Raw genomic sequence first — 19,635 nt, forward strand, 5'->3', positions numbered from 1 at the left:
TTCCAAGAATTGGTAATAGAAACAAAACCACAAATTCAGGAAGTTAGAGAACATAATAAATAACCAAAAAATCTGCACTTAGGCATACCATATATACAAACTGCAGAAAATCAGAAACAAAGACTCTTGAAAGCATCCAGAGGTAGAAAGGGTCATCTTACATACAGAGGAAAAAGGATAAGAGTTACATCAAACTTTTCAGAAACCTTGCATGCAAGCAGAACATGGAATGGGATTAAACATTTAAAGTATTTAAGAATAAATTCTGTATGCAGAATTATCCTTCAAAACTGAAAGAAAAATAGGAAAAATGTCTGACTTTCTTAGACAAAAAATTGAAGAATTTTTTTGTCAGAGGATCTGCCTTGAAAGAAATGTTAAAAGAAGTTCTTCAGAGAAAACATGATAATACAGGTCAGAAACTCAAATCTACATAAAGAAAGAAAAAGCATTAGAGAAGGAATTAAAGTAAAATAATCTCTTATTTTTAACTGATCTAACAGCTAATATTTTGTTCAAAATAATAAAACCAACAATGTATTTTGTACTTACAGTTTATAGATAAGTGAAATTAATGAAAGTAAAGTTATAAGGGACAGGAGAAATTGGGAATGTAAGGTATTTGTACTACCTAAGAAGTGATTTAGTGTTATTTGAAAGAGAACTTGGGTTAGTTGTAAATGTACATTGCAAGTATGAGGGCAACCACTAAAAAAAGTGGAAGGTACATGCTTCCATTTATGAAATGAATAGGTTATGGGGTTGAAAGCTATAGCATAAAGGAGTGAAAGACAAAAAAAAGAAAAAAACAAGGACAATGAATAGAAAAAGTAGAAAAGAGTAGCAAATATGGTAGATATTAACGTAACCATATAAACAATCACTTTAAACATAAATGGTCTAAATAAGCCAAAACTGAAAAAACTGATGAAAAAGAAATACATGAATCTACTAGAATCTACTATTGAAGCTGGAGACCTCAACATACCTCTACCTGTAACTGACAGACCCAGCATGCAGAAAACCAGTAAGGACATAGTTGAATTGAACAGCACCATCAAGCAACTGATTATAATTGACATTTATAGAATACTATATTCAAAATTAGGAGAATACATATTCTACTCAAACTCACACAGAGCATTCACCAATATAGACCATATTCTATCAATAAAACACACCTTAACAAATTTAAAAGTATAGAAATCATACAGGTATGCTCTTAGACCACAAGATAATTAAACTAGAAATCAAAACCAAAAATATAGGTAGAAAACCCAAAATACTGTAATTAAAACAACACACTTTTAAATAACCTTGATATTTTATGCCATTCAATTCATATTCATCCATTGTAGTTGAAAATTCCATTCACTAGGGGACATAATTTGTCTGCCCAAATAATCTACACTTGATGAATATTCATTAAAGTATGTTGCTCACCCCTTCCTTTGAACTAACTCTATCATAGCCTTCATTTTTGGAGATGGGCAAGAAAAAATCTTTTTTTTTTTAATATTTAGTGTGATTTTATTTCTTCAGCATTGAACCCTTGGTTTCCAAGATGGTCAAGCTGTGATTTTCTTAATTACCACCTGGAATCCCAAAATAGTAGCCACTGGCTGCTTAATAACTTCTTAAATTACATTTCTCATGCCATATAAGTCTCAATGATTTCACATCGGTAAGGAAAGCCTATTTCTTTCACTAGTAATTAGTGTCTTCACCAAATAAATCCCTTCTGGATGTCTTCAGCTCTATCTTTGATGGCTGCCAGAGCACTATCCAGTTCACCTTTACCCAGGGACCTTTTTTCCCCCCATATATTGTTTCTTGTTCTGTTCTATGTTCTATAACATATATTTTTCTTGTTCTTGTTTCTACAATCTGTTTGAATTTTTACTGCTGGTGCTGCTGTTGTGATAGTATAGCATTACAGGTTGGAGTTCTGTTTGAGAACTCCAAGTTTAGAATTGTGAGGACATTTTTAAGTTCCTTTCAAATCTGAACTTCTTTTATTCTTCATACTTTATAGAGGACTAAAAGTGGGAAACTAGGAAAAAAGACACAAGGCCTTTCACCAAATTTAATTATTTGACTCTTCCTAAGTAGATGCCTTATGTCAGGCACCATTCTAGGTTCTTTATAACATTTGGGCCGAAACTCAACTCAGATAATGTTTAACTGTAAATAAATAATGAGAGTTCCTCAACAAAGAAATAAATGAAGTAAGATAAAGAGACCACTTTCTCTAGCAATTATTTCAATTGCAACACTCATCTGTCTAAACTATTTTAGAAATAGTCTCACCTGAACATAAGGAGATTGACAAGACATGCTGCAGCCCCAAATCCATAATCTTCCAATAAAATAGACATTGATCTGAAGGTGTGATTCTTTTTTTTTTTTAATTTTTTTTTCAACGTTTATTTATTTTTGGGACAGAGAGAGACAGAGCATGAACGGGGGAGGGGCAGAGAGAGAGGGAGACACAGAATCGGAAACAGGCTCCAGGCTCCGAGCCATCAGCCCAGAGCCCGACGTGGGGCTCGAACTCACGGACCGCGAGATTGTGACCTGGCTGAAGTCGGACGCTTAACTGACTGCGCCACCCAGGCGCCCCATGAAGGTGTGATTCTTGTAGGTTAGAGAATAGGAAGAAACATTGCCACACCAATTTAGAGAAAACAAGCTTGTTTTGATAAGTTTACTCTCCTTTCATTTAATTTTTCCCTGCAGACACTTTTTTTTATTCCCTTTATTGAATTTGTTTATATAGCAAGACCATGGTATTGAGCTCCTTGTTTCTGAACTTTTTTTAAAGGGATACTGCGATGGATCAGAAGTTCAATTAGGTTTAAATTAATTTTTGCAAGTTGCCTGTGCATGTGAGTTTCTCAAATACCTCTTTTTAAAATGAATTATTTGATTATTTAAGCCATGGGAGAGAAAACAAAATGAATAGAAAAAAGAAAACTTACATTCCTTTTTTTAATTTTATTTTTTATTTTTTTAAATTTACATCCAAATTAGCATATAGTGCAACAATGATATCAGGAGTAGATTCCTTAGTGCCCCTCACTCATTTAGCCCATCCCCTCTCCCACAACCCCTCCAGTAACCCTCACTTTGTTCTCCACATTTATGAGTCTCTTCTGTTTTGTCCCCTCCCTGTTTTTATATTATTTTGTTACCCTTCCCTTATGTTCATCTGTTTAGTCTCTTAAAGTCCTCATATGGGTGAAGTCATATGATTTTTGTCTTTCTCTGAATGACTAATTGCACTTAGCATAATACCTCCCAGTTCCATCCACTTAGTTGCAAATGGCAACATTTCATTCTTTTTGATTGCCAAGTAATACTCAATTATATATATATGTATATATATATAATCTATCTATATATAATATATATAATTATTATATATAATATATATATGTTATATATATGTATGTGTGTATATGTAATCTTCTTTATCCATTCATCCATTGATGGATACTTGGGCTCTTCCCATACTTTGGCTATTGTTGACAGTGCTGCTATAAACATGGGGGTGCATGTGTCCCTTTGAAACAGAACACCTGTATCTCCTGGATAAAATACCTAGTAGTGCAATTGCTGGATCCTAGGGTAGTTCTATTTTTAGTTTTTTGAGGCACCTCCATACTGTTTTCCGGAGTGGCTGCAACAGCCTGCATTCCCTCCAACAATGAAAAAGAGATCCTCTTTCTCCACATCCTTGCCAACATCTGTTGTTGCCTGAGTTGTTAATTTTTGCCATTTTGACAGGTGAGAGGTGGTATCTCATTTTGGTTTCGATTTGTATTTCACTGATGATGAGTGATGAACATTTTTTCATGTGGCGGTTGGCCATCTGGATGTTTTCTTTGGAGAAGTGTCTATTCATGTCTTTTCCCATTTCTTCACTGGATTATTTTTTTTTTTGGGTGTTGAGTTTGATAAGTTCTTTATAGATTTTGGATACTAACCCTTTATCTGATATGTCATTTGCAAAATCTTCTCCCATTCCATCGGTTGCCTTTTAGTTTTGCTGATTGTTTCCTTCACTGTGCAGAAGCTTTTTATTTTGATGAGGTCCCAGTAGTTCATTTTTGCTTTTGTTTCCTTTGCTTCCTGAGATGTGTTGAGTAAGAAGTTGCTGCGGCCAAGATCAAAGAAGTTTTTGCCTGCTTTCTGCTCGAGGATTTTGATGGCTTCCTGTCTTACATTGAGGTCTTTCATCCATTTTGAGTTTATTTTTGTGTATGGCATAAGAAAGTGGTCCAGGTTCATTATTTTGCATGTCGCTGTCCAGTTTTCCCAGCACCACTTGCTGAAGAGACTCTCTTTATTCCATTGGATATTCTTTCCTGCTTTGTCAAAGATTAGTTGGCCATACGTTTGTGGGTCCATTTCTGGGTTCTCTATTCTGTTCCATTGATCTGAGTGTCTGTTCTTGCGCCAGTACAATACTGTCTTGATGACTACAGCTTTGTAGTATAGCTTGAAGTCTGGAATTGTGATGCCTCCTGCTTTGGTTTTCTTTTTCAAGATTGCTTTGGCTACTTGGGGTCTTTTCTGGTTCCATACAAATTTTAGGAAACTTTCTTCTAGCTCTGTGAAGAATGCTCGTGTTTTGATAGGGATTGCATTGAATATGTAGATGGCTTTGGGTAGTATCAACATTTTAACAATATTTGTTCTTCCTATCCAGGAGCATGGAATCATTTTCCATTTCTTTGTGTCTTCTTCAATTTCTTTCATAAGCTTTCTATCGGTTTCAGTGTATAGATTTTTCACCTCTTTGGTTATATTTATTCCTGGGTATTTTATGGTTTTTGGTGCAAGTATAAATGGGATTGATTCCTTGATTTCTCTTTCTGTTGCTTCATTATTGGTGTATAAGAATGCATCCGAGTTCTGTGCATTGATTTTTTATCCTGCAACTTTGCTGAATTCATGAATCAGTTCTAGGAGGGTTTTTTTTTGTGGAATCCTTTGGGTTTTCCATATAGAGTGTCATGTCATTTGTGAAAGGTGAAAGTTTGACCTCCTCCTGGCCGATTTGGATACCTTTTATTTCTTTGTGTTGTCTGATTGCTGAAGCTAAGTCTTCCAATACTATGTTGAATAGCAGTGGCGAGAGTGGATACCCCTGTTTTGTTCCTGACCTTAGGGAGAAATATCTCAGTTTTTCCCCATTGAGAATGATATTAGCATCGGGTCTTTCATATATGGCTTTTATGATCTCAAAGTATGCTCCTTCTATCCCTACTTTCTTGAGGGTTTTTATCAAGAATGGATGTATTTTGTCAAATGCTTTCTCTGCATCTATTGAGAGGATCATATGGTTCTTGTCCTTTCTTTTATTGATGTGATGAATCACGTTAATTTTTTTGCAGATTTTGAACCAGCCTTGCATCCCAGGTATAAATCCCACTTGGTCGTGGTGAATAATTTTTTTAATGTATTGTTGGATCTGGTTGGCTAATATCTTGTTGAGGATCTTTGCATCCATGTTCATCAGGGAAATTGGTCTATAGTTCTCCTTTATAGTGGGGTTTCTGCCTGGTTTTGGAATCAAGGTAATACTGGCTTCATAGAAAGTATTTGGAAGTTTTCCTTTCATAAAGAGTTTGGAAGTTTTCCTTCCATTTCTATTTTTTGGAACACCTACAAGAGAATAGGTGTCAACTCTTCCTTAAATATTTGGTAGATTCCCCTGGAAAGCCATCTGGCCCCGGACTCTTGTTTTTTGACAGATTTTTGATTACTAATTCTATTTCCTTACTGGTTATGGGTCTGTTCAAATTTTCTTTCTTCTTGTATCCGTTTTGGTAGTGTATATGTTTCTAGGAATTTGTCCATTTCTTCCAGATCGCCCATTTTATTGGCATATAATTCCTCATAATATTCTCTTATTATTTTTTTTATTTCTGCTGTGTTGGTAGTGATCTCTCCTCTTTCATTCTTGATTTTATTTATTTCGGACCTTTCCTTTATCTTTTCGATCAAACTGGCTAGTGGTTGATCAATTTTGTTAATGCTTTCAAAGAACCAGCTTCTGGTTTCATTGATCTGTTTTACTGCTTTTTTGGTTTCAATAGCATTACTTTCTGCTCCAATCTTTAGTATTTCCTGTATTCTGCTGGTTTGGGGTTTTATTTGCTGTTATTTTTCCAGATCCTTAAGGTGTAAGGTTAGGTTGTGTGTCCGAGATTTTTCTTCCTTCTTTAGGAAGGCCTGGATTGCTATATACTTTCCTCTTATGACCACCTTTGCTGCATCCCAGAGGTTTTGGATTGTGGTGTTATTATTTTCATTGACTTTCATATACTTTTTAATTCCTCTTTAACTGCTTGGTTAGCCCATTCATTCTTTAGTAGGATGTTCTTCAGTCTCCAAGTATTTGTTACCTTTCCAAATTTTTTCTTGTGGTTGATTTCGAATTTCATAACGTTGTGGTCTGACAATATGCACAGTATGATCTTGATCTTTTTGTACTTACTTAGGGCTGATTTGTGTCCCAGTATATGGTCTATTCTGGAGAACATTCCCTGTGCACTGAAGAAGAATGTATATTCTTCTGCTTTAGGATGAAATGTTCTGAATGTATCTGTTAAGTCCATCTGGTCCAGTGTGTCATTCAAAGGCATTGTTTCCTTGTTGATTTTTTGATTAGATGATCTGTCCATTGCTGTGAGTGGGGTGTTACGTCTCCTACTATTGTGGTATTACCATTGATTAGTTTATTTATGTTTGCAATTAATTGACATATATTGGGTGCTCTCACATTGGCACATAAATGTTTACAATTGTTAGGTCTTCTTGGAGGATAGACCCCTTGATTATGATATAATGCCCTTGTGCATCTCTTCATACAGTATTTTAAAGTCTAGATTTTCTGATATAAGTATGGCTACTCTGGCTTTCTTTTGGTGACCATTAGGATGATAGATGGTTCTCTATCCCCTTATTTTCAGTCTGAAAGTGTCTTTAGGTCTAAAGTGGGTCTCTTGTAAACAGCATATAGATGGATCTTGTTTTCTTGTCCATTCTGTTACCCTATGTCTTTTGGCTGAAGCATTGAGTCCATTGACATTTAGAGTAAGTACTGAAAGATATGAATTTATTGCCTTTATGATGCTTGTAGAGTTGGAGTTTCTGGTGGTGTTCTCTGGTCCTTTCTAATGTTTGTTGCTTTTGGTATTTGTTTGTTTGTTTATTAATTAATTAATTAATTTATATTTTCATCTTTTCTCCCCTCAGAGAGTCCCCTTTAAAACTTCTTGCAGGGCTGGTTTAGGGGTCACAAACCCCTTTAATTTTTGTTTGTCTGTGAAACTTTTTATCTCTCATTCTATTCTGAATGATAGCCTTGCTGGATAAAGAATTCCTGGCTGCATATTTTTCTGATTCAGCACATTGAATATATCCTGCCACTCCTGCCTGCCAAGTTTCTGTGGATAGGTCTGCTGCAAACCTGATCTGTCTTCCCTTGTAGGCTATGGACTTTTTTTCCTTTCTGCTTTCATGATTCTCTCCTTGCCTGAGTATTTTGTGAAATTGACTATGATATGTCCTGTTGATAGTTTTTGTTGAAACTAATGGGAGTCCTCTGTGCTTCCTGGATTTTGATGTCTGTGTCTTTCCCCAGGTTAGGAAAGTTTTCTGGTATGGTTTTCTCACATAACCCTTCTACCCTTATTTCTCTCTCTTTCTCTTCTGGGACCTGTATGATTCTGATGTTGTTTCTTTTTAATGAGTCACTGGTTTCTGTAATTCTTAAATCGTGCTCTTTTGCTTTAATCTCCCTCTTTGTTTCTACTTCATTATTCTCAATAAGTTTGTCCTCTATATCGCTGATTCTCTGTTCTGCCTCATCCATCATTGCTGCCACTGCATCCATCCATGATTGCAGCTCAGTTATAGCATTTTTTATTACATTCTGACTAGTTTTTACTTCTTTTATCTCTGCAGAAAGGGATTCTAATATATTTTCGACTCCAGCTAGTATTCTTATTATTGTGATTCTAAATTCTGGTTCAGACATCTTGCTTGTATCTGTGTTGGTTAAATCTGTGGCTGTCATTTCTTCATGCTCTTTCTTTTGGGGTGAATTCATTTTGTCATTTTGAAGGGAGAAAAGGAAATAATGAGGTAGAAAAATTAAAATTAAAAGAAATTTAAATTAATAACGTATTAAAATTAAAAAATTAAACACACACACACACAAAATCTAATAAATGATGCTAGATCCTAGGTTTGTTTTGATCTGGGTGTTGAAAGTGGTTAGACAGATTATAGAAAAAAATGGGGGAAGAAAAAAAAAGGAATTCATTTGAGAATTTGAAAAAATGAATACACTGAAGTAGACTAAAATGAGATGATCGGAGTAAAATACAATTTGAAAAAATTTACACAAAAGTAAGGAATAGAGTAGAAAAATTAAAGAACAATGTTTTAATAAAAATTAAAAATAAAAATGATTTTTTTTCTTTTTTCATTCAAGAAAAAGGAAAGAAACAAAAAAGAGAAAAAATAAAAAGGAAATTGTTTGAAAATTTGAAAAAGTGAGTACACTGTAGGAGACTAAAATAAAATGATGAAGTAAAATAGAATTTGAACAAATTTACATAAAATTGAAATTATAGTGAAAAAATAAAATTTTTTTAATGTTTATTAATTCTTTTTTTTTAAATTTTTTTTTTCAACATTTGTTTATTTTTGGGACAGAGAGAGACAGAGCATGAACGGGGGAGGGCCAGAGAGAGAGGCAGACACAGAATCAGAAACAGGCTCCAGGCTCTGAGCCATCAGCCCAGAGCCCGACACGGGGCTCGAACTCACGGACCGCGAGATCGTGACCTGGCTGAAGTCGGACGCTTAACTGACTGCGCCACCCAGGCACCCCTAATGTTTATTAATTCTTAAGAGAGACAGAGTCAGAGTGTGAGTGGGGGAGGTACAGAGAGAGATGGAGACACAGAATCCGAAGAAGGATCCAGGCTCTGAGCTGTCAGCAGCCTGACTTGGGGCTTGGACTCACAAACTGTGAGATCATGGCCTGAGCTGAAATTGGACGCTTAACTGGCTGAGCCACCCACATGCCCCTAAAGAAAAATATTTTTAATAGAAATTTAAAGTAAAAATGAAGTTTTTCTCTTTTTGCCTTCAAGAAAAAGAAATGAAATGAAAAAGAGAACAAAGAAAAAAAAGGAAATCGTTTGAAAATTTGAAAAAGTGAATACACTGAAGTAGACCAAAATAAAATGATGGTAGTAAAATAGAATTTGAAGAAAATTACACAAAAGTAAAAAATATAGTAATAACATTAAAGAAAAATATTTTTAATAAAAATTGAAAATAAAAATGAATTTTTCTCTTTCTTTATGCAAGAAAAAGGAAAGAAGTGAAAAAGAGAAGAAAAAAAAGAAAGAAAATTGAATAGATGGACCTGCTAACAGACTGAAATAGGACTGAAATTATTTTGTTTTCCCCTAGAAGTCAGACTATGAAGCAGTTTACAGTCCTTAAACTAAACTGGCCATGAGACTTTTGTTCTTTAAGAGTGAGGTTGGCCCAGTTGGGCAGGGCTCAGTGTAATGGCTCTGTTCTCCACTAGATGGCGCTGCTAGCCTACTGAGGTGGACTGTTGTGGCGCTCCTACGAGCCTATGCGCATGCGCGGGAGTGGTGAAAATGAAGTGACCCAGCTACCCAGTCTCTAGTATTGGAACTCTGTTCTCTCCAATCAGCAATCGTGTTCCCGTACTTTGTCTTCAGCTTTCATCCACTCCCTGCTTTTCAGCTTTCATCCACTCTCTGCTTTTTCACTGTCCATGACCAAGCCCCAGGCAGTACCTCTCTCCCCAGTTTTGTCTCAGATGCAGCTGTTTTCCCTGTCCCTTTACTTCAGAAGGACTGGGGCTTTGACCCATTCTGCCCCTCTGTGGGAGGGTCTCACCAAACAATGGCCGAATGCCGGCTACACCCAGGAATGCCTGCTGGACTTTGCTGTAGGTCCCCCGAGACTGCGGCCAAGTGCCAGCCCGCCCCAGAAAATGTTCGCGAGATAGTGTAGCAGCAGTTTTTCAGGGATTATGGAAAATCACAACATACATCTGGTAACAGGCTTCACCCTTAAAGACCTTGTTCCAGCACCAGGGAATGTGGCCATTCTCTGGGGTCTGCTGGGACCAGGTGGCTTCACACTCTCTACCAAATATCCCTCCTGCAGTGGAACCTCTTTTTATTGTGTGGCCCAAGAACCTCCAGGACCCCACTCTGCTCCTGGGGATTCGCCCTTCCCACCAGAGCACCCCAGGTATTGAGGTGCCCCTCTTGTTTACAGTCTTAATGGAATTTAAAGCCTCTCCTTTTTCCTTTCTCCCTTTTTAGTTTAGTCCCTGTGGCTGTTTCTAATTTTTAACTTTCTCTCCAGCTGCTTTTGGGGAGGGGTGCTTTTCCCATATTCTACACCCCCCCATCTCCATCCTCTCTTCACCTGCAAATGCACCTCCCTGCCTGCCATGGCTTTTCTCTCCCCAAGTTCACCTCTCTGCGCCATGTACCTGCTGAACTCTGTGGTTCAGGTTGTGCAGAATGTTGTGTTAATCCTCAGATGAGTTTTCTAGGTGTGCAGGATGGTTTAGTGTTGGTCTGGCTGTATTTCATGGATGCCAGACACACAAAAAACTTTTGTGCTATTCCGCCATCTTGGCTCCTCCCCTAAGAAAACTTACATTCTAAAAACAAAATGAGACATGTTTATTAGTGGTTATTAGTATCAACTCTTTAAGAAACAAACATTTGATATGAATATTATACCATGCTTCTTAGCCTAGGGTGGAAATAATATTAATTTCAATGTTTATCTACTTTTAACTACACTGATTCTATTTATAATATATCATCATGTAGTTTTGACCTTTGTGCAGTACTATGATATATTGTTATATAAAAAGAGCTTCTTATAAATTATGATTCCCACTAGCTATCTAAAATTCCTAAAAAATGGTCCTTGCTTTTTATCCGTCTTCTGTATATTACATTTATTTAATATTAATTCTTTCAAGACAGAAAGTGACACATAATTCAATAATTTTTTAACATTACTTAAACTTAATGCAATTTAGTATAATTAATATTAATTAAGCGATCATTCATGATACACATGAAATAAAATATATAACTAAAATTAGTGTTACTTGTTTCTTTTTACCATTTCCAATGTTGTTTCTTGAAAATTTAAAGTTATATACATGGTTTGCATTATATTTCTTTTTTAAACTTTCTTTTTTAATTTACATCCAAGTTAGTTAGCATATAGTGCAACAATGATTTCAGGAGTTGATTCTTCAATGCCTCTTGCCCATTTAGCCCATCCCACTTCCCACAACCCCTCCAGTAACCCTCTGTTTGTTCTCCATATTTATGAGTCTCTTATATTTTGTCCCCCTCCTTATTTTCATTTATGTTTGCCTTCCCTTATGTTCATATGTTTTGTCTCTTAAAGTCCTCTTATGAGTGAAATCCTAAGATATTTGTCTTTCTCTCACTCACTAATTTTACTTAGCATAATACCTTCTTGTTTCATCCACATAATTGTGAATGCCAAGATTTCTTTCTTTTTGATTTCCAAGTAATACTCCATTGTACATATATATGCTACATATTCTTTATCCATTCATCCATTGATGGACATTTGGGCTCTTTCCATAGTTTGGCTAATCGGCCAGGAGAAGGTCAAACGTTCACTCTTTGCAGATTACATGATACTCTATATGGGAAACCCAAGAGCTTCCACCAAAAACTGTCAGAACTGATCCATGAATTCAGCAAAGTTGCAGGATATAAAATCAATGCACAGAATTGGTTGTATTCCTATACACCAACAAGGAAGCAACAGAAAGAGAAATCAAGGGATTGATCCCATTTACTATTGCACCAAAAACCATAAAATACCTAGGAATAAATCTAACGAAAGAGGTGAAAAATCTATACACTGAAAACTATAGAAAACTTAAGAAGGAAATTGAAGAAGATACAAAAAAGAGGAAAAATATTCCACTCTTCTGGATAGGAAAAACAAATATTGTTAAAATGTCAATACTACCCAAAGTCATCTACATATTCAATGCAGTCCCTATCAAAATAGCACTAGCATTCTTCACAGAACTAGAACAAACAATCCTAAAATCTGTATGGAATCAAAAAAGACCCTGAATAGTCAAAGCAATCTTGAAAAAGAAAACCAAAGCAGGAGACTTCACAATCCAGGACTTCAAGCTGTATTATAATTTCAATAATTTAAGCCTAAATGATAAGCATATATTGCATCTGACTGATTTTTCTTCTAGCTTTGACATTGGTCTGTTACTTATGCTGTCTTTCCACCCAGACTCATCAGTTCCTTTTATTTTTATCATTTTTAGCAAAAGAATGACACATATGGAATTTCTGTTTTATTGTTTTTTAAAAATGTTTATTTATTTTGAAAGAGAGATTGAGCACACACAAGCAGGGGAGAGGCACAGAGAGAGAGGGAGAGAGAGAGAGTCCCAAGTAGGCTCTGTGCTGTCACTGCAGAGCCTGACAGGGGGCTCAATTTCATGAATGGTGAGATCATGACTTGAGCTGAAATCAGGAGTCATAGTCTCAACTGACTGAGCCACCCAGGCACCCCTGAAATTTCTATTTTTTTTAATTTTTTTTTCAACGTTTTTTATTTACTTTTGGGACAGAGAGAGACAGAGCATGAACGGGGGAGGGTCAGAGAGAGAGGGAGACACAGAATCGGAAGCAGGCTCCAGGCTCCGAGCCATCAGCCCAGAGCCCGACGCGGGGCTCGAACTCACGGACCGCAAGATCGTGACCTGGCTGAAGTCGGACGCTCAACTGACTGCGCCACCCAGGCGCCCCTGAAATTTCTATTTTAAAAGGACTGCGGAAATTTTACTGTTTCAGATTTCTAAACAAGAAATTTCCTCATATAAGCCAATTACACCTAAAGTTGAATTTCCTTTTATTCAAAGATATTTCCTAGTCTCTCCTAAAAATAATAACACAAACTACAGCATTATTGGCTCACAATCTTGAGTTTCTTGGGTAAAATCTGACAGTGGCCACTGCACTCATAGGGCAAAGAGAGATGGAAGAAAGAGGCAGACCACCCCAGATTGGTAGGTGGCAGGTTTAATAAGCAAAGGAACTTATATACAAGACTTGTCTTGGATGGCCACAAGACGAGTAGATCTCTGCACCTGCCACCAGAATCTTATGTGTTTATATTGTGGTCTTAATGGGGTTCAGTCATGTATACCATTCAGATGGTCTCAACAATACCTTCCTCTGTCAAGGCTAACTCTTTGAAACAGCTCCTAGTAGTGTGGGAATGGTGGGCGGGATGTCCAGTCCACGGATAAAGGAGAGGGTGAGGAGCCTTTGATTCCCATGTCCAGCTCACAGTTGAACAAGCAGCCATATTCTTTCAATGACTTCTTTCAACCAGCATCAAAACACAAACACATATAGATACAAAATGCAATTTTTCATGTGTTCTTTGTTACTGTGTTTCCTTTATTTGTTAATAGAGTATATGATTTGTTTGAATATATTATAATCCTTTTGCCTACAAAATCAATTATAAGGGGAAAACAGATTGGAAATATAAGGAATCAACTGATGTATTTCATAGGTTAAATAAAATAAATATTGAAACATAAAATATACTGTATAAAGGACTGGTACAATAAAGCAAACTCAAAGAAGTTAGCATCTAACTTGAAAATAAATGAATTGGGAAGTGAAATAATTATTAGAAAATATCAATATTATAAAATAAAAATATTGGCTTTTTATTAAAAGGAACAATCCATTTAGATACTCTCTGACCATCATACATTGATATAGTCTGTGTTCAATTTAACTAATATTTTTGAGTAATTATAATGTTGCAGGCCCTGTGCTAAATAACAAAGACTCAAAGATTAATTAACAGGTAAAAAATTAAAAGAAAGAAGCAGAATCAATAAATTGCTAAGCATCTCCATAATCATCATACAATCTGCCTTATACTGAGCTTTTACTCTGCATTTTAAATTTTTTTCACATTTATTCATCACAAACTTATGAGACAGTTATGTTTATTATTCTTGTATTACGGATGAGGATACTGAGGCTTAAAGAATCAAGAACATTCTCAAGGTAAAAAACAGACCAAAACTAGGTCTGTTTGAATCCATGTTACAATTTGACAAGGTACAGTACCTGGTATACACAGAACATAATCTAAATAGTGGCAAATTTTGCCATGTTTATTTTTATTACTGTTATTGTCTTATGTTAGGTATTAGAAAAATTAAAAAAACTTTATAATAATAAATAATGTACATACATATATTCAATTTTTATTGAATGAAAAATTAAAACAATACTTGAAATATCTGATGACTCGCGTGGAGCCTAAAATAGATCGGAAAGTAACAAATATGTTAGTCCACTACCCAGCTTGTCAAGTTTTAAACATTACTATCAGTATTGTCAATATTAATATTATTATATAATTTGAAATAACAATATATTTTGGTGCTTTGTAGCTAGCATTTATACTTGGCAACATGAAAAGATGAAGAGTGGCCTAATCACTATGCCAGTTTATTAAATATTGAAGGTTTATTTTCACATTTGTTGAGATGTTGAAACTATTACACAAAGTACAAGGTAAAGTGAAGTCTATTGAAATATTAGAATACTCTATATTGTAATAAGTAGAATAATAGGGCAAGTTATAAAAATGTCTAGCTAAAAGAGAGACTTATCTATATAAGAAAAACAGTAAATTGTAAGGGAGGAAGCCACTGAAAAATAATCCAATATTTATATATATTTTGTCATTTTAAAATTATTATTATTATAATTATTTTAATCTAGAGAACTTAAAAATGCATTATATTTTTTCAATTGTTATTATATGTTTCTCATTCCTAACATAGTTCTGTGTTTCATGCCATCTTATTAAGGAGAATTTAGAAATTTGGGGAGGAAGTTTAAACCTTTTTGTCCCTAAGAGAACTCTTAACCAAGTTTTGGAGTCCACTTGTTCATTAATGATAAACTCCTCCATCAAGATATAGAATAAGAAATCATTGGCAGTGACAACACTCCATTGAGTAATTTGAAACTGTTGCCTTCCAGTTGGTCTGATGTGATTAATTAACCCATCAGCAAGCTCAGCTGTCTGATAACAGCTGTGTGGCCCTGAATCTCAAGGAGAACTTGAACTTTTCGAGGATCTTGAACTGAAATTTCTTCTCAGACAAGTGCCTAATTGAATTTCAATGAATTGGAAATCAAAGATTTCTAGACTGTTAGTACAATTCTCTTTCTTTTAATATTTTTCCTCTTAAGTATTACAAGTGTGTATCAGATCATGTATCTTGAAATCTTTGGAGACCCAAACCTCCCAGAATAAATTTTTTGCTTTATTTCATTTCAAATCAACTTTATTAATGAGGCTCACTTACACTCTTCTTAGTAATTGTTCATTACTCTTATTTGCAGTTTACTATACTAAAATAATAGAAACTATTTTTAAAAGGTATACAACATTAGGTCATATACTTGTTACTAAATGCTAGTCTGAAAACCAATGCAAAAAAATCACCTGGTAACCTGCTGACAATAAGGATATGTTGACCCCACACTCCAGATGTTTTGTTTCAGCTAGGCAAAAGTAGAGACCTGAAGTGTGTTTTGAAAATCACCTCAGGGTATTTCTTTTCTTTTCTTTTCTTTTTTCTTTCCTTTCCTTTCCTTTTCTTCTTTTCTTTTCTTTTCTTTTTTCTTTTTTCTTTTCTTTTCTTTTCTTTTCTTTTCTTTTCTTTTCTTTCTTTTCTTTTCTTTTCTTTTTTCTTTTTCTTTTCTTTTCTTTTCTCATCTTTTCCTTATTTTATATTTTTATAAAAAAATTTTAATGTTTATTCATTTTTGAGAGACAGAGAGACAGAGCACAGGCGGGGAAGGGGCAAAGAGAGAGAAAGGGAAATAAAGGATCTGAAGCGGGCTCCTGGTTCTGAGCTCTCAGAACCTGACATGGGGCTCAAACTCACAATCCATGAGATCATGACCTGAGCTGAAGTCAGCCACCCAACTGACTGAGCCACCCAGGCACCCCTCATTTTAGGGGATTTAAATGCATAGCTTTCTTTGTAAGCATAAAGAAACTTAGTGATGGTTTAAGTTTCTTTGAGTAATGGCATATTGTGATTTAAAATCTATTTTCATCTGTTTGTGTCTGTACTTTTATTAAGAATTTACTGAAACAGGGGTGCCTGGCTGTCTCAGTCAGTAGAGCATGTGACTCGATCTCAGGATCATGAGTTTGAGCCCCATGTTGGGTGTAGATATTACTTAAAAAATTAAAATTAAAATTAAAAAAAGGAATTTCCTGAAACTTCAACGATTTGTCCTATTCAGAGGTTCCATCTAATTTATCAATTATAATTGAAATAATACTAACATTCCAACAATTCTAAGGAATTTTCTAAGTCTACAACAAGATGCTTTATCTATTCTAAAGTAATTATCTATATGTAAAACATCTCATACTGTTGGTTGAAACTCTGTTTAAACACAAGAACAGAAATAAATGCCACAATGAGTGAAGCAAATGTTCTAATACAATATCCCCCTTACAGTGTATCTGAGTCATTTCATGAGAGAACATGGTTGCTATTATCCATAGTATCAACTCTATTGAAGAAGCAGGTCTAATAGAACTTAATCCCTCTTAGCAATATAGACCTCCATTAAAAAGTTTTACCTCTGTTGCTGAAACTATAGGTCAGGTAACACTAATGCCCATTTCTCAAACCTTTATATCCTACTTACCTCCAATATATATGAGGTAAATGGTAAACACTTTTTAATTCAGTCTAATTTGTATCTAAGTATCAAGTAATGAATTCTGGCAAAATAAGCAGATAGATTATAAATGGGATGCCTGGAGATATGGCAACCTGCAATCTTGTGGGAAAGGGCAATAGAATCACAGAAATGCCAGCCTGGGGCTCTTGGGTGGCTCAGTTGGTTGAGTGTCCAACTCTTGATTCCTGCTTAGATCATGATCCCAGGGTCGTGGGATGAGGCCCCAGGTCAGGATCTGCACTGAGTGTGGAGCCTCCTGAAGATTCTTTCTCTCTCTCCTTCTGCCCCTTTCCCCTGCTTGCACTCTCTCCTTTTCTAAAATAAAATAAAATAAAATAAAATAAAATAAAATAAAATAAAGTAAAATAAAATAAAAAGAAATTCCAGCCTGCCTATATTGACTCAGTGAATTAGCTCCTCAGAAAACAATATGAAATGTCTTGTTATTTGAGAAAAGTAGATTCCTATACAACACAGTGTTATTTGGATCTTCTCTTGAAACCAAAAATGTTTCTGCCTAATATAATGTACCAACATTCCTAATTTAGCCTATGCCGTCATATAAGAAACAAAGTCATCTTGCTTCACTTAAAAAGGAATAAGCTTCTAGAAATTCTATTTCTGAACAACTGATATAAATAGTTAATACTACAGTCCTTGAATATTTAAAGTATTGCTCTTTATGGAATCTTTTCTACCAATGATTGCTAATCATTAAGGTCAGAACACAATATTCTCATAATACTTAGAATATTCATACAGCTCATTGTACAGGTGTTTGTATTAGCTTATCTATGTAATGAGGTTCCCAATATTACACATAAAATCCATCTGTATTTATAATGTATGTTTTATCTTGGATGCTTAAGCATCTAAAGGTGATTCCAAAGTTGCCCAATGTGTGTGTGTGTTTTTAATCATTGGCCCCTCATACAGCGAGTAAGTGATATAATCACTTATTTCTGCTGCAAATGCCTAGTATTGATTCTTTGTCATTAGTCAAACAGAGAGTGATAAGAAAATAGTTTTTATGCATTTCCAGTAAGAATCTAAACTAACAGAAATAAAAAGAAGGGAACATGACAATTTCTTTTAATAACTCATGATAGCCATGTACAGTGACATCTTTCTTTTCTTAAATTACTTGTGCTCCAATTTCGTTCAATCTCCCTTTTTTTAATCCCATCTTCAGAACAAGTAGCTATCTGATCGGTAGCATTTATATTCTTCAAGCTGATTACTGGAGCCGCAAACAGACTATGTTAATATAGAGAACTGAGTAAAAGTAAAAAGAATGGGCATGATTTCTTTTCTTTTTTTCTTCCTTTTTTTTGATATCATGTAAAAATCCACTGAAGTGACTATATCATTTTTCAGTATTTTGTTTTAATATTATGGAATTTCTTTTCCACATATATAGAACTTACATGAGCTAAGTAATATTGAGAGGTCCTTAGCATTCGTCAAATACCAAATGTGATAATTTGTAAATGACATTAATTTTTATGCATGAGGATAAGTTATAACAAAATGCTGAAGCCACTTTAAGTAGATAAAGGATGCCTACTTAAGTGTACACACTCAATGCCACATAGCTAGTAAGCAGAGAAGCCTGGTTTTAGACCCCATGTGATATCAAAGTCAGTGTTGTTTTCACTGACCCTAGGAAGTTTACTCTTTCACCTATTTTTAGAGTTTCTTTTTTTAGAAAAAGTTAGACTATTCCAAAGTTTAAATTTATTTGGTTTAAATTAACATTAAACAAGCACAATTACTCATACTTAATAGATAATCAAAAATAAATATTTGCTAAAATAAAAGGAATTTATTGAAATATGTAGTTAGTTATATACAAGCATGTATTTAGTAGCCGTACCTAGCTTAGAAGCTACAAAATTTATTAAGAACTTTCAGTGTAATGTCTGTATATTGTCCATTTTTCTTTGGCAAAATCAAATATACATCTTTGGTAGAAGTCATTATATATCTTATAATGGTTTAGAGCATGTGTTCTGGAATTGTCCTCCTAAAGATAAAGTTTTGGTTCTGTCACTTACTAGCCTTGTAACTCAGAAAAGAATTTAACCTTTTGCAATTCAATTTTCTCAACTGTGAAATGTTAGTAATCATTGGACTTATTGTTGATTTCTTATTTTCTTCTGGGCAAGCCAAACTCTTTGGAATGATAAAAAGAATAAGAAACTAACCTAAGCAATTGGCTGCATAAATAATCCATTACCAAGGCATGAGGAGAGTGAGCATCTCCTAATTTTCAGTCCCTGGTTTCATTCTTAGAGCTGTGTTGGTTGAGGCAATGGGAATATATAGCCATCAGACTTAAAAATACACTGGTTTATGCTTGCTTCAGCAGCATATATACTAAAATTGGAATGATACAGAGAAGATTAGCATAGCCCCTGTGGTTGGACCTAGAAAGCACAATATTTAGTCAGTCAGAGAAAGACAGTCAGTCAGAGAAAGAAATAAGTCAGTCAGAGAAAGACAAATACCATTATTCAGTGAAATAGTCACAGAAAGACAAACACCATATGATTTCATTCATATGTGGAATTTAATAAACAAAACAAATAAGCAAAAGAAAAAAAATAAGAGAAAGAGAGAGAGGCAAACCAAGAAACAGACTCTTAACTATAAGAATAAACTGATGGTTACCAAAGGGGAGGTGGGTGGGAAGATAGGTGAAATA

The 19,635-nt window shown here is 34.9% G+C and overlaps 1 pseudogene; it reads left to right on the top strand.

The window, feature by feature from the left end:
- The first annotated feature begins 19,283 nt into the window (after positions 1–19,283).
- LOC125158004 (uncharacterized) lies at positions 19,284–19,377 on the top strand (annotated as a pseudogene).
- The last annotated feature ends 258 nt before the right edge of the window (positions 19,378–19,635 follow it).

The sequence above is a fragment of the Prionailurus viverrinus genome, chromosome X, assembly GCF_022837055.1.
Source record: "Prionailurus viverrinus isolate Anna chromosome X, UM_Priviv_1.0, whole genome shotgun sequence".
Lineage (NCBI taxonomy): Eukaryota > Metazoa > Chordata > Mammalia > Carnivora > Felidae > Prionailurus > Prionailurus viverrinus.